Below are 12,784 nucleotides of genomic sequence, written 5' to 3'. Positions count from 1 at the left end.
GTATGGGTTTCTTTTGGGGGGGTCAACAAATATTCTGGAATTAGATAGTGTGATGGTTGCACAACTCATAAATATTCGAAGAACCATCAAAGTCACATTTTAAAGAGGTGAATTTTATGATATGTGAATTTTATCTCAATAAAAAAATTATCATAATGAAAAAGAAAAAAAAACTGAACTCTTGATCCTCCCCCACCTGAAACCTTCTCCACCTAAAACTTCTTCCACTCTTCCAGCTCCATCCTTCCCATTGCTCAGGCCAAAATTTTGGAGCCATCCTGGCTTCTCTTATTTTCTCACACTCCACATCTAATCCATTAGAATATCATCATGGTTTTTCCTTCAGAATGTATCCAGAATCTCAGCACTTCTCACCACCTCCACTGCTATGACTCTTGTAGGAGCATCTTCATCTCACACCTGATTTATTGTAGGCGATTCCTCCCATCTTCCTGTTTCTACCCTTGCCACCCTAAAGGTGGTTCTCACCACTGCATCAGGGGGATCCTTTCAAAGCGCAGTCAGATTCTGTCCAAAAGTCTTCAAGGGCTCCCACCTTAGTCCAAGAAAAACTCAAAGGCCCTGCTATGACCTCTAAGGCCCTCATGGTCACCCTCCTCTACTATTTCTCCAGCTTCATCCCTTGCCAGGCTCACTCACTCAGCTTCAGTCCCAGAACTTCCTCACTGCTTCTAGAACCCGCATGGCAATTCCCACCCCAGGGCCTTTGCCCCACTGCTGCCCTCTGCCTGGAACAGTCTGCTTTTGGATACCTACCTAGTAAACTCTGCCCCTGCTTTGAGTCATCGCCCTGATGTTATGAGAGACCTACTCTGACTACACCCTCCCAACATCGCCATTTCCCCCTTGCCCTGCTCTGCTTCTTCTCTGTTGTACTCAAGACTGTTGGCATGCTATCTAATTTACTTATTTATTTTATACGTTTCTTTTCTTTCCTCCCCCCAGTGTAAGATCCACATGGGCAAGACCTTTATCTGCTTTGTATCCCAGATGTATCACAGATGTATCCCAAGTGCCTAGAACAACATCTGGCACATAGCATTGCTCAATCAATATTGGCTGGATGAGTGAATGAGCTCTAAAGAATGAGAATTAACCAGGAAAACTGTTTGAAGAGGACAGTGGAGGAGAATGTTCTGGGTAAAGAAACAGCATATATAAATGCCTTAACAAATTAAGGGAGAAAAATAACATTTACACATCAAACAGATGACATAAAAACAGTTCATAAAATTTAACACTCATTCATGATAAGGACAAACTCTTTACTTAACAAGTTCTAAACAAACTCATGCACTTACTTCTAAACTTGATAAAGGGTTATCTACCAGAAACTTAGAGCAAACACCATGTGTAATGGTGGAGCATGAGAAGCATTCCCACGGTCCAGCTGTTCTTCTGGCATATGGAAGGATCACACTTCCCTACCCCTTTGGAAGTTAGGCTTGGCCATGGGACTTGCTTTGAAATGTCAGTGGACAGAACAGCAGTTACTTCAGGGTGGAAGCTTCAAAAGCCAGTACATAATTCCTCCTGCCATAGTGATTGTGGAAGCACACGTCCATGTGCTTAGCCTCCATAAGCCTGAGTCTCTGAGAAATAACAATAAGGAACCCCTCCCTGATCCATGACTTGTGTTGAATATGAGGTGTAAGTGAGAAATAAATTTTGATTGTGTTGAGCCACTAGATTTTGGGACTGTTTGTTACTGCAGCAAACTTTGACCTATCTTGAATGATACCCCAGTGCAGTCAGAAATGAGCCAAGACCTCTACTCATCAACAATATACTGGAGGTTACAACTAACACGATAAGAAATTAAAAACAAAGAAGAGAATAAAGACGCAGATGAAGAGAACTGACTTGGGGACATGGGGGGAAAGGGGAAGCTGGGAGGTAGTGAGAGAGTAGCAATGACATATATACACTACCAAATGTAAAATAGATAGCTAGTGGGAAGCTGCTGCATAGCACAGGGAGATCAGCTCGGTGCTTTGCGACCACCTAGAGGGGTGGGATAGGGAAGCTCAAGAGGGAGGGGATATGGGGATATATGTATACATATAGCTGATTCACTTTGTTGTACAGCAGAAACTAACATTGTAAAGCAATTATACTCCAATAAAGATGTAAACAAACAAACAAGCAAGCCAAAACAAAAAAAAGAAGAGGTTTCAAGATTGGAAAGGAAGAGACCAAATTGCCATTATTTGTGATAATGTGATTACCCACCTAGAAAACCCAGAGTAACAATTAGTGAGCTAGAACGGTTCCATATTTACAAATCAAGAGAGCTTTTCTATATATGAACAATAAAAATTTGAAAATGTAATAATAATTTTAAAATTCCATTCATCACAGTAACAAAAACTATGAAATACTTATGAATAAACTAATCAGAAGTATATAAGACCTTCATGGAGGAAATAATAAAATTGAAAGTCACAAAAAATGAAGAGACGTGCTGTGTTCAATAATGGAATGACAAGAGCTTCCCTGGTGGCGCAGTGGTTGAGAGTCCGCCTGCCAATGCAGGGGACACGGGTTCGTGCCCCGGTCTGGAAAGATCCCACATGCTGTGGAGCAGCTGGGCCCGTGAGCCATGGCCACTGAGCCTGCACGTCCAGAGCCTGTGCTCCGCAACAGGAAAGGCCACAACAGTGAGAGGCCCGCATAATGCAAAAAATAAATAAATAAAAAATAATGGAATGACTATCATCGTAAAGATGTTGATTCTCTCCAAAATAATTTAAAACTTCAATGCAATCTCAATCAAAATACTAAAAGGACTCCATAGTACTTGACAGGATGCTTCTAAAATCCATATGTTTATTCATTCCCTTAACAAAAACTTATGGAGGGTCTACTATGGGCCTAACCCTGTTCTAGATAGTAAGGAGATGGTGGTAAATAAAACAAAACAAAAACACCTTCCTGGAGCTCTTTTTCTAATGGAGAACAACAGTAGTAAAGACACAGACATACAGATACATAATATCTCATGATGATTTTACACAGTATATGAAAATGTGCAACAATAGCCCCTTGGAAAAAAACAAATGGTGGGGGTTAGGATCTTGCCTTACCAGATCTAAAGAGTTATTATAAAGCTGCAATTTTTAAAAGAGGTGACGTTGGTACACATAAATAGATAAGAATAGACTAGAGTCCAAAAAAAAAAAAAAATTTATGCATCTAGGGGATTTGACTTAGGATAAAGAAGGCATTTCGAACCAGTGGGGTAAGGATGAATTCTTCATGAGAGGTGTTGGGACAACTGACTTAAGGAAAAAAAATTGATCTCTTCCTCATACCTTATACAAAAATAAATTCAAGTTTAAAATTCTGAATTAAAAAAAAGAGAACAACCTCAAAATTTTAGAATAAAGTATCAAAGAATATCAGCATGATCTTCAGGTAGAAATCACCTTTTAGATATTCCTGGTGGGGAGGGATATGTGAATTAGTATATTTTGGAGGGTGATTTATCAGAACTATTTAAAATGGAAATACACATAATCTATGACCTATCAATTCCACTTCTAGACATTTAATCTAAAAAAAAAAACTTGCTCAGATACATAAGGATTTATATGGATATTCACTGCAGCATTGCCTGCAATATTAAAAAATTGGAAAAAATTCCAAATTTAGTATCTTGTGACATATCAATGTAGAAATGAATTAATAAAATGTGGTATATTCATATATTGAGTTATTATTATCATTCAGCATTTTAAAGGAATGAAACAGAACTAAATCTATGTGAACGAACATGCAAGATCTGAAAAACATATTGTTGAGTAAAAACAGTCAGTCCCTAAGAGCTACCTGCCTTATGATGCCATTTATATTTATTAATTTATGTATTTATTTTTTAGAAAAAAAATTTTTTTTGAATTTTTGACTGTGTTGGGTCTTCGTTGCTGCATGTGGGCTTTCTTTAGTTGCGGCAAGCAGGGGCTACTCTTTGCTGTAGTGCGCGGGCTTCTCATTGCGGTGGCTTCCCTTGTTGCGGAGCATGGGCTCTAGGTGCACAGGCTTCAGTAGCTGTGGTGCACGGGCTCAGTAGTTGTGGCTCGTGGGCTCTAGAGTGCAGGCTCGGTAGTTGTGGCGCACAGGCTTAGTTGCTCCGCGGCATGTGGGATCCTCCCGGAACAGGGATTGAACCCGTGTCCCCAGCATTGGCAGGTGGGTTCTTAACCACTGCGCCACCAGGAAAGTCCTATATTTTTAATATTTATTTATTATTTATTTATTTTATTTTTTGGTTATGTGGGGTCTTAGTTGCGGCATGCAGGCTCTTTTTTGTGGCGCATGGGCTTCTCTCTAGTTGTGGCATGCAGGCTCCAGAGCTTGAGGGCTCTTCATTGCAGTGTGTGGGCTCCAGAGTGTGTGGGCTCAGTAGCTGTGGCACGTGGGCTTAATCGCCCCACAGCATGTGGGATCTTAGTTCCCCGACCAGGGATCGAACCTGGGTCCCCTGCATTGGAAGGTGGACTCTTAACCACTGGACCACCAAGGAAGTCCCTATATTTATATTTTTAAACTACACAAACACAAAAATACTATATACGATCTATATATTATAGAGTATTAGGATTCTCCAGAAAAACAGAACCAATAGGTTGGATAATCAATAGATAGATGATAGATAGATAAATAGATAGGTGATAGATTTCTTACTGTAAGAAACTGACTCGTGCAATTATGGAGGCTGAGACATCCCATGATCTGCTGATCTGATGTCTGCAAGCTGTAGACCTAGAAAAGCCTGGCATAGTTCCAGTCTGAGTCTGAAGGCCTGAGAACCAGGAACACTGGGCATAAGTCTCAGATCAGTGTCCCAGCTCAGTCAGGCAGAGAGAGTGAACTTTCCCCTCCCTCACTTTTTTGTTCTATTCAGGCCCTCAGTGGATTGAATGATGCTCATCCACATTGGGGAGAGCAATCTGCTTTACTGAATCTACCAATACAAATGCTAATCTCATCTGGAAACACTCTCACAGACACATCCAGAAATAATGTTTAACCAAATATCTGGGCACCCCATGACCCAGTCAAGCTGACACATAAAATTAACTATCACATATAGTAATAGCTAACATCTATTCAGCACTTATTATGAGCCTGGCACTATCCCAATCACTTAACATGGAACATCTCATATAAATCTTAATCCTACACTATTAGTTACTATTATTAATCCATAGTTTACAGATGATAGAACTGAAGCAGAGAAATGTTAAGTAACTTGCTTAAGGTTACATAGGAAGTAGGAGCAAGCACTGAGACTCAAATCTTAGCAGTTTGGCTCCAGAACCCAACCTCTGAGCCACTATGCTGATCATATTAAGCTCATAACAGTGGTGTTATCCAGGAAGTGGGGGAAGGCAGGGAGCGAGACTTGGGGGTGGAGCTGGGTAGTGGTCAAATAAAGCTCTACAATACCTGTAATGTGCTATGTTTTTGTTTTTATTTTTTTTTTGTTTTTTTTTTTGTGGTGCGCGGGCCTCTCACTGTTGTGGCCTCTCCCGTTGCAGAGCACAGGCTCTGGACGCGCAGGCTCAGCAGCCATGGCTCACAGGCCTAGCCGCTCCGCGGCATGTGGGATCTTCCCAGACCAGGGCACGAACCCGTGTCCCCTGCATCGGCAGGAGGACTCTCAACCACTGTGCCACCAGGGAAGCCCTGTTCTATGTTTTTAAAGGGCAAAGTAAACTCGTATATTATTTGTGATAATAAATTAATTTTTTTAAATTGCATATGAAATATATATATATATATACATGAAATTATATAATTATTTTTCAGGATATAGTGATTAATGCTACAAGGAAGTAGACAGTGCTCCATAGCCTTTAATGGTGGGCTAGACCTAGTCTGATGGGGAGGGATGTTTGGGAAACTTTCCTGAGGAAGTGTCTTTGAGCTGAGCTGTGGATGATGCATGTGTATTAGTCAGCAAGGGTAAGGCGTGGGAAGGTGGAAAGATTTCCTGGCATAAGAAACAGCATGAGCAAAGGCCCTGAGGGGGGCAGCACAAATTCCCAGAACTAAGAAAAGGTAAGTGTGTTAGGCTTTAGATAAAGAGGGGACATGGCTTGAGATGAGGATGGGGAGCTGGACAGGGGTCTGACCTCATGGAGGCCTGTAGGCTGAGGAAAGGACTGGGAGTTTAATTCTCAGAATATTGTGTGCTGTTTGGTAAGATGAAAACTGGACACTCTGATTGGCACCATGGAAATCGCTGGAGTCACTTTCGCAGGGCTGTGTTATGATAGTGAGTAGAAATGCCAAGAAAGAGACTGAAAATATAGACAAATCTCAAAACATGTGGATCTGAAGCACAAGACTGGGATAGGGAGGCCCCTGGAGGGTGAATGTGTCATTGAAGTCTGGGTTTAATTCCGGCTGCTGTTGTTATTTTTATGATGGGAAAGACTTTTACACACAAAGACATATCCACAAGGACATTCATCATAGCATTGTTTATTACAACAACAACAAAGAGAAACTAAATAACCAGCAACAGAGCAAGTAATCAAATTATGGGATATCCAAGTGACGCAAAGCAATTCAGTGCTTAAAAAATTATATCGTAGAAGAATATCTATTGTTGTGGGGAATGTCTACAGCATATTAGGTTTAAGAAGCAAGTTATAACATAATGAGTATATTACGATCTCATTTTGGTGTCAGGATGTCTCCCCCACCTCCTCCTTTCTCCCTGTCTTCATGCCTGGTGGTGGGAGGAGGAGGGGGTCTTTTGACATAATGCAACATGCCAAAAATTAAGCCAAGGGAAGTGATCCACTTTATCAAAAGAGACGTTTATTTGCCTTGTGGATGCTCCACGTGGGTCCAGGATGGAGCTGGAATGTTGGGGGAGGGCAGAGGGATAAGAAGGAAGGCACTTCTGGTCCCAGCTTAGGCCAAATTTATACCAAAGCTGAAAACAATGTATTGCTCGTTCTCTGGATTTTGGAGGAATTTGTGATCGGTTATAGGAAATATCTGGGTGGGGGGCAAAGTTTTAAAGGAAGATGTGACCCCTCACTATCAGAAACAAGAGTCTTGAGTGTACTGCTTGCTTAAGGGAGCTGTACCTGCAAAGGCATCTCTGAGCAAGGGGGAGAGGTAATCTCATATAGGCTTTGGGGAAGCGTGGAGTTCAGCGATGGGTCAACTTTCAGAGTGTTTAGGAATGGTCGACCTTTGGCTCTAGAAGCACCGTCAATGGAGTGAAGCCGCTGCTGACTGGTTATTCTCAGAAGGGTGGGCTATGACTGAAGGAGCGCGCAGTTCCAGGATCATGGTTACTGAAACAAGTGGTCACAGAAGAAGCCGGGTAGATAACTGGTGCTAAGAGTTACTTGTTACTATAGCCACATAGCAATCCATCTTTTCCTAAGAGGATGGGAAGAGAAGCAAAGAGAAGGGAAGAGATGGCAGGGCAGTCTACACATACATGAAGATGAAGGGTCTCAGTGAAACAGCCCAGGTGGAGTCTTTGTGCTAGAGCTAATCCTGATTGGCCAGGACTGGTTTCTAAAGAAGGATCCCAAAGGCACCCAGAGTTTCCTGGATTTGGACTCAGGACTCGCTTGTGAGACAAGAGTGCTATCCCCTCCTTACCTCCGCAGGTCTGGTGAGAAGTTGTATTTCCAGTTGATCTGGGGCGGGGGAGGCATAGCTCCCGGGTGCCCCCCTACCCTCAGGTTCCCCCCAACCCTCAGGTTCCGACTGGGCCCTCCCTCCTGAGTGATGACCTCCATGACCCCAAAGGGCTGGCCCGGGGTCCACGAGCCCATCAGAGCCTGCGAGGCCTCAGCTTCTGCCTCGCTGTGTGGCAGCTGCGGCCAGCTGTCAGCCCCCTGGACCCTCCAGAGACTCTGGGGCTGGAATTCCTCGGGCAGATTTCTCACCCTCTCAGTACTTCCTTCCAGCTTGTCTGGCAAATGAAAAGACTTCACAGGCTTCCGAAGAAGACTGTGGCAGGGACAGCTTTGGAGGGATAAAGAGCTCAAGGAGGGGCGGATATCACCATCATTACAGTCTAAACCTCAGACCCCCGCTGGGGGAGTCAGGCGGTTACATGTCTGTAAACAACCGGGGCTGCTGGCCTGGCTGTGTGAGCACAGAGGCTCCCTGTTGCTGAGTGGCCCACACGGTGACTCATGGGGGGCCCGGGCTGACTGCTGGGTGGCGGTGGGGGGTGGGGGGAGCCGGGGCCTTAGATGGGAGAGAAGAAGGGGAAGGCCTAGAGATGGGGGCTGGCGGGGGGGGGACCCTCCTCTTCCGAGTCCAGTGAGGACAGGGGCTGATTCTCCAAAGTGTCTCTATGGAAGGTCAGTATGGCCGCAGGGCCCTCTGCCCGTCACCCAGGTAACGCCCTCTCCGTGGGAGGAATGCGCGTGGGAGGGTGCCCAGCTTCGTGGGGAAGCCCTCACCCTCCTCCCCGCCGGACTGTCCTGCCTGGTGGTTGCCATGGTAAAAAGCCACCTCAGGGGCTAGAAACACACTATCTTTTTGGCCCGGAGCCCCATGGCCTGTGAGGTAGGATCCACAGATGGCTAGCAGGGACCAGGCCCTCATCTGCCTCAGTCACAGCCAGCGTCGGGGGAGGGAGACCACTCCAGGCTTCCCTCAGGAAGGGGAAGGGTCAGCCTCCTCTAGGAAAACAGCTGCTGGGCTCCGGTGCTGACAGAGCCGTCTTTCCACACCAAGGCTCTGTCCTGTCACCGCCCTGTCTGGGAGCCTTGGTTTCCCACCAGCGTGTGCAGAGGGGCCCGTTCTGTGGACCCACCACGCAGAGGTCTGGCCTGCTTCTTAGGTTTGCAGCAGACACAGTTCTCCTCCCCTCCTCTCCTCTGCGCTCCATCCTGAGAAGAGATGATGCGGTGAGGGGTAGAGAGCACGGGTTTTGGATTCAGATCTGGATTCAATTCCATTCCTGTCACTTACGGGTCAATTGTGAAATTCTGACTCACTTAACTTCCATGGCTCTGGACGCACCTGGCCCTCAGCTTCTTCATTTGCAAAATGAGGATATGGAAATGGATTATTTGCAAATTTTCTTTCAGCCTGGAATTCCAAGATCATGTCACCCTCCTGCCTAAAACACTTCCGTGCCTCCCGCTGCTTCTCAAAGTCCTGCCTCCCGTGGATGGCGCCCGGGGCCCAGCCCACCTTCTGGCCTTATCCATCACTCCTCTGCTGCACCTACTTCAAGCATCAGTGACACTGAACCACTGGAAAACCCCTGGCTTTCACACCTCTGGGTCTTTGTTAGCGGGTTGCCTCCACCTAGAACACCTTCCCCAGCCATCTCCCCGCACTCAGGCTTACCTATTCCTCAGTGTCACTGACTTTGCAAAGCTGGCCCTGATTTTCTCCATGGGTAAATCAGCTCAGCTCAGATTTCTTTAGTAGCACTCCATCTGCCTTTGCTGAAGCTACGTGGCCTTATTTCCTTCTGTTGTGATCACCTGTGCGTATCTGATTCCTTTGACGAGTTTTTCTAGGAGCAGGGACAATGTCTTAGCTGTCTCTGTGTAATCTTAGCTAATCCAGGTGTTTTACTGGGTTCAGTTTCTGCCTAAGAACATTAAGGCCTTCAACATTAGGGAAGTGTAGCAACATTCTCCAAACCCTTCCTTCGCTCCCCACGCTGTCTTAAATCGTCAGAAGCTCCAAAGAGAGCACCAAGCTCTTTCTCTAGCTCTGGCCCTGGCGTCTTTTATTTCTCTCTCAGAATCGTGCCTTCTCTCTCTTAGTTCTCAGGTAGACAACTTAGTCTTTCCAGCTAAGACCTCTCTCTTTGTCCTTATTTCTTCCAGAATGGGATTTTCTTTAGTAAGTGGAGACACCGGAAAGACTTTCACGTGCTAACATATTTTGCCCCTTCACACATGTATCTGCTACAAAATGCTTGGTCCTAGTAGATTCAAAAAATGTTCATGAATGAATGAATGATCAGGGTAACGAGCCCACATGCATAATTAGGACCAAACTCTACTTCTCTCCATCCCATGTGCTTCTTCCTAGACAAAGCCGCCATAATTGGTTGTCTGGATTGGCTATAGCCTTCTAGGTGGTATTTGTACCTCTGGTCTTGTGCCCTTAGAGTCCATTCTCCTCATGGAAGGCAGAATGATCTTTCAAAAAGGTACGTAATATCACTTCATTCCCCTGCCTGAAACCCTCCAATGGTTTCCCTCTACATTACAACAAAATTCAACCTCCTTACCCTGCAGAGCCCTTCATGATCTGCCTACCTCTAACATCACATCTCCTGGCCCTCCCTTCCTTACTCATCACGCTCTAGCCACACTGGGATTCCTTCTAGGCTTTTGCATCAGCTGTGTTTTCTGTTCAAAGGGCTCTTGTCCTGTTTTGGAGTGATCTTCACATGACCAGAACTCCACCGTAAATGTCACCTCCACAGACAGGCCTTCTGTGACCTCCTGGTTTAGAGAACCTTCCCCAAACACTATCTCATCACCTTTCCTTATTTTCCATTCAGCCCCTATTGCTGCATAGCAAACTGCTCCCCGACACTTTGTTTTTATTACATCTCATAATTCTACGGATTAGGAAATCAAACAGGGCACAGTGGGTACAGCTTCTCTCTCTCTTCTCTATGGGGTCTGGGGCTTCAGCTGAGATGACTGTAATGCCTGGGAGCTGGAGCAACTGGAGGCTGGCTGATACCCCTGCCTACATATCTATACATATCTATATTGTTAGCTTGGGCTTCCTTCCAACATGGTGACCTCACAATAGTTGGACTGCTTACATGGTAGCCCAGGGTTCCAAGAGACCAAGGCTTCTGCCAGTGTTCTCTAAAGGACTTGGAACAATTATAAAGTTCCTTCTGCTATACTCTATTGATCAAAGCAGACCCAGGTCAACTCAGATTCAAAGGAGGGGCCATCTCTAATATGCCAGAACCGTATTCTGGCAATAAGACATTTTCTCATTAATTTCTCTGTTTATATGTATAAATTGCTTATTGAGCAAACCGTGGGAGTACAAACAAACGAGTTTCTTTCTCTCATCATTGCTTCTAGATTAACTATGTTGATTCTCCTTTTCCTGTTTCTTAATAGCATCTTGGGCAGATCTTCTAATGTTCCTGTCACTTTAATTTATTAAAGGTCCAGCCCCATCTAGGTTGGTCCATCCAATTTAAGACTAAGCCCTTTCTCTCCCCTGGGCAGGGCCTGGACTTGGCTCAAGGGAGCGGGGAGAGGCGTAGTCTGCCCCTGTACTCCTCTCTACTTTCCTCGCCAAAGTCCCTTTCTCTTTTTTCTCAGGGTCGGGAAGGAGAAATTAGGGGAAAGTTTCTCTTAGCTGTGGCCATTTCTTCTCCAGCTATGAATGTGCCTCGTATGACAGGCATCCAGATGCCCACTCTCGTGTGGGTGCACTGCAAACTGCAGGGCTACCCCACACACTGTTCCCTACTGTGTGCCCTTTCCAGATCTATACCTGACACCTCCACTCAGCTACTGTCCCAACCCTACGTCCACAGCCTCGAGCCTCTGGGGTCTCATCATCTGCACGTATCCCTCTTGGGACAACATGGGAAAGGAGGCTCATGGCCATTCACCTTCCCCCATGTCCCCCTGGAAACTCCTGCTGGAGGTGCTGAGGTGTCCCCTCTCCCCATCCTCTGTCACTCACTAGTCAGTTCTCCATTCCTCCAACTAGCCACCTAGCACATGGGCTAATCTGAATGACAAATCCACTCCAGGGAGACGAGGAGAAGGGGCCAGCAGCCCAGGTCTCTGGTGACCTCCCCTCCTTCTCTCTCCTTTCCCCCTCCCTGGTCCTCCGCTTATGGAGACTGAGGAAGGGGATGCTGGGTGATGTTAGAGCCTAGCAGGATTACTTCAGCCATCTCTTAATAAATCCTGTAGGCAGATGTGTCCAGCCCCAAATTGCTTCTTCTTTGTTTTAGAGTGTGGGATACTCAAGACCCCTTTTTCCTAAGTTATGGTCCAGTCTCCAATCTGAAAAAGAATAAAGTCCACCCAACATCCTTAACCCACGATTATGGTCTGTCTCTCCACTAAATACAAGATCCATGAGAGCAGGTCCTGGGAGTTTTATTTCCCACTGAATCCTTGGTGCCTAGGACAGTGTCAGGTACACAGGTGGGGCTCCACAAATATATAAAGAGCAAAAGAAAAGGGCCTTCTAGGTCCTAAATGATTTGAAAGGACGGCCAGTGTAGTCAGGTGGACCAGTCAGCTCCTTTCCTACTGACTCCTGCTGTGAGGCTCTGGCCACGGATGCAGATTTTTGCTTCTGGCCTCTGGATGCTCCCCTGGTCTCTGTCTAGTTCTCTACAGAGGTGGCTGGTCTGGGTGGGGAGGCAGACCTCCATGCGGGTGACTTGTGAATCTGAGAGCCTTGGAGATGCTGCAAGGGCTGCGGTAGGGTCCCTGGGGCCACATCAGAGCCTAAGGGGGAGGGGTGCTCTTCTCAGTTCTCAGTCCCTCCGAGGCAACGGCTCGGAATGCGTACAGCCCAAGAGTGGAGAAGCTGGAGAGAAAGTGCGTTTCTTCTGCAAAGCGTGTCCCCCGGGGCTGGCCCACCCCTACTCTGTGATCACCAGCCAGAAGCACATTCTGACCAGACTGTCCTCCAGAGGGGCCCGGGCCTCGGTGAACAGACCACCAAGGGCCTCAGCAGGGCCTCCCCACTCCACCTACCTCACTGGACCATCCATGGCTTCCTTCCAAAGCCTGGG

Source organism: Mesoplodon densirostris, chromosome 4 (genome assembly GCF_025265405.1).
Source record: "Mesoplodon densirostris isolate mMesDen1 chromosome 4, mMesDen1 primary haplotype, whole genome shotgun sequence".
Classification (NCBI taxonomy): Eukaryota; Metazoa; Chordata; class Mammalia; order Artiodactyla; family Ziphiidae; genus Mesoplodon; species Mesoplodon densirostris.
The sequence above is the reverse complement of the archived record's forward strand: the minus strand, read 5'-3'. Positions refer to the sequence as shown.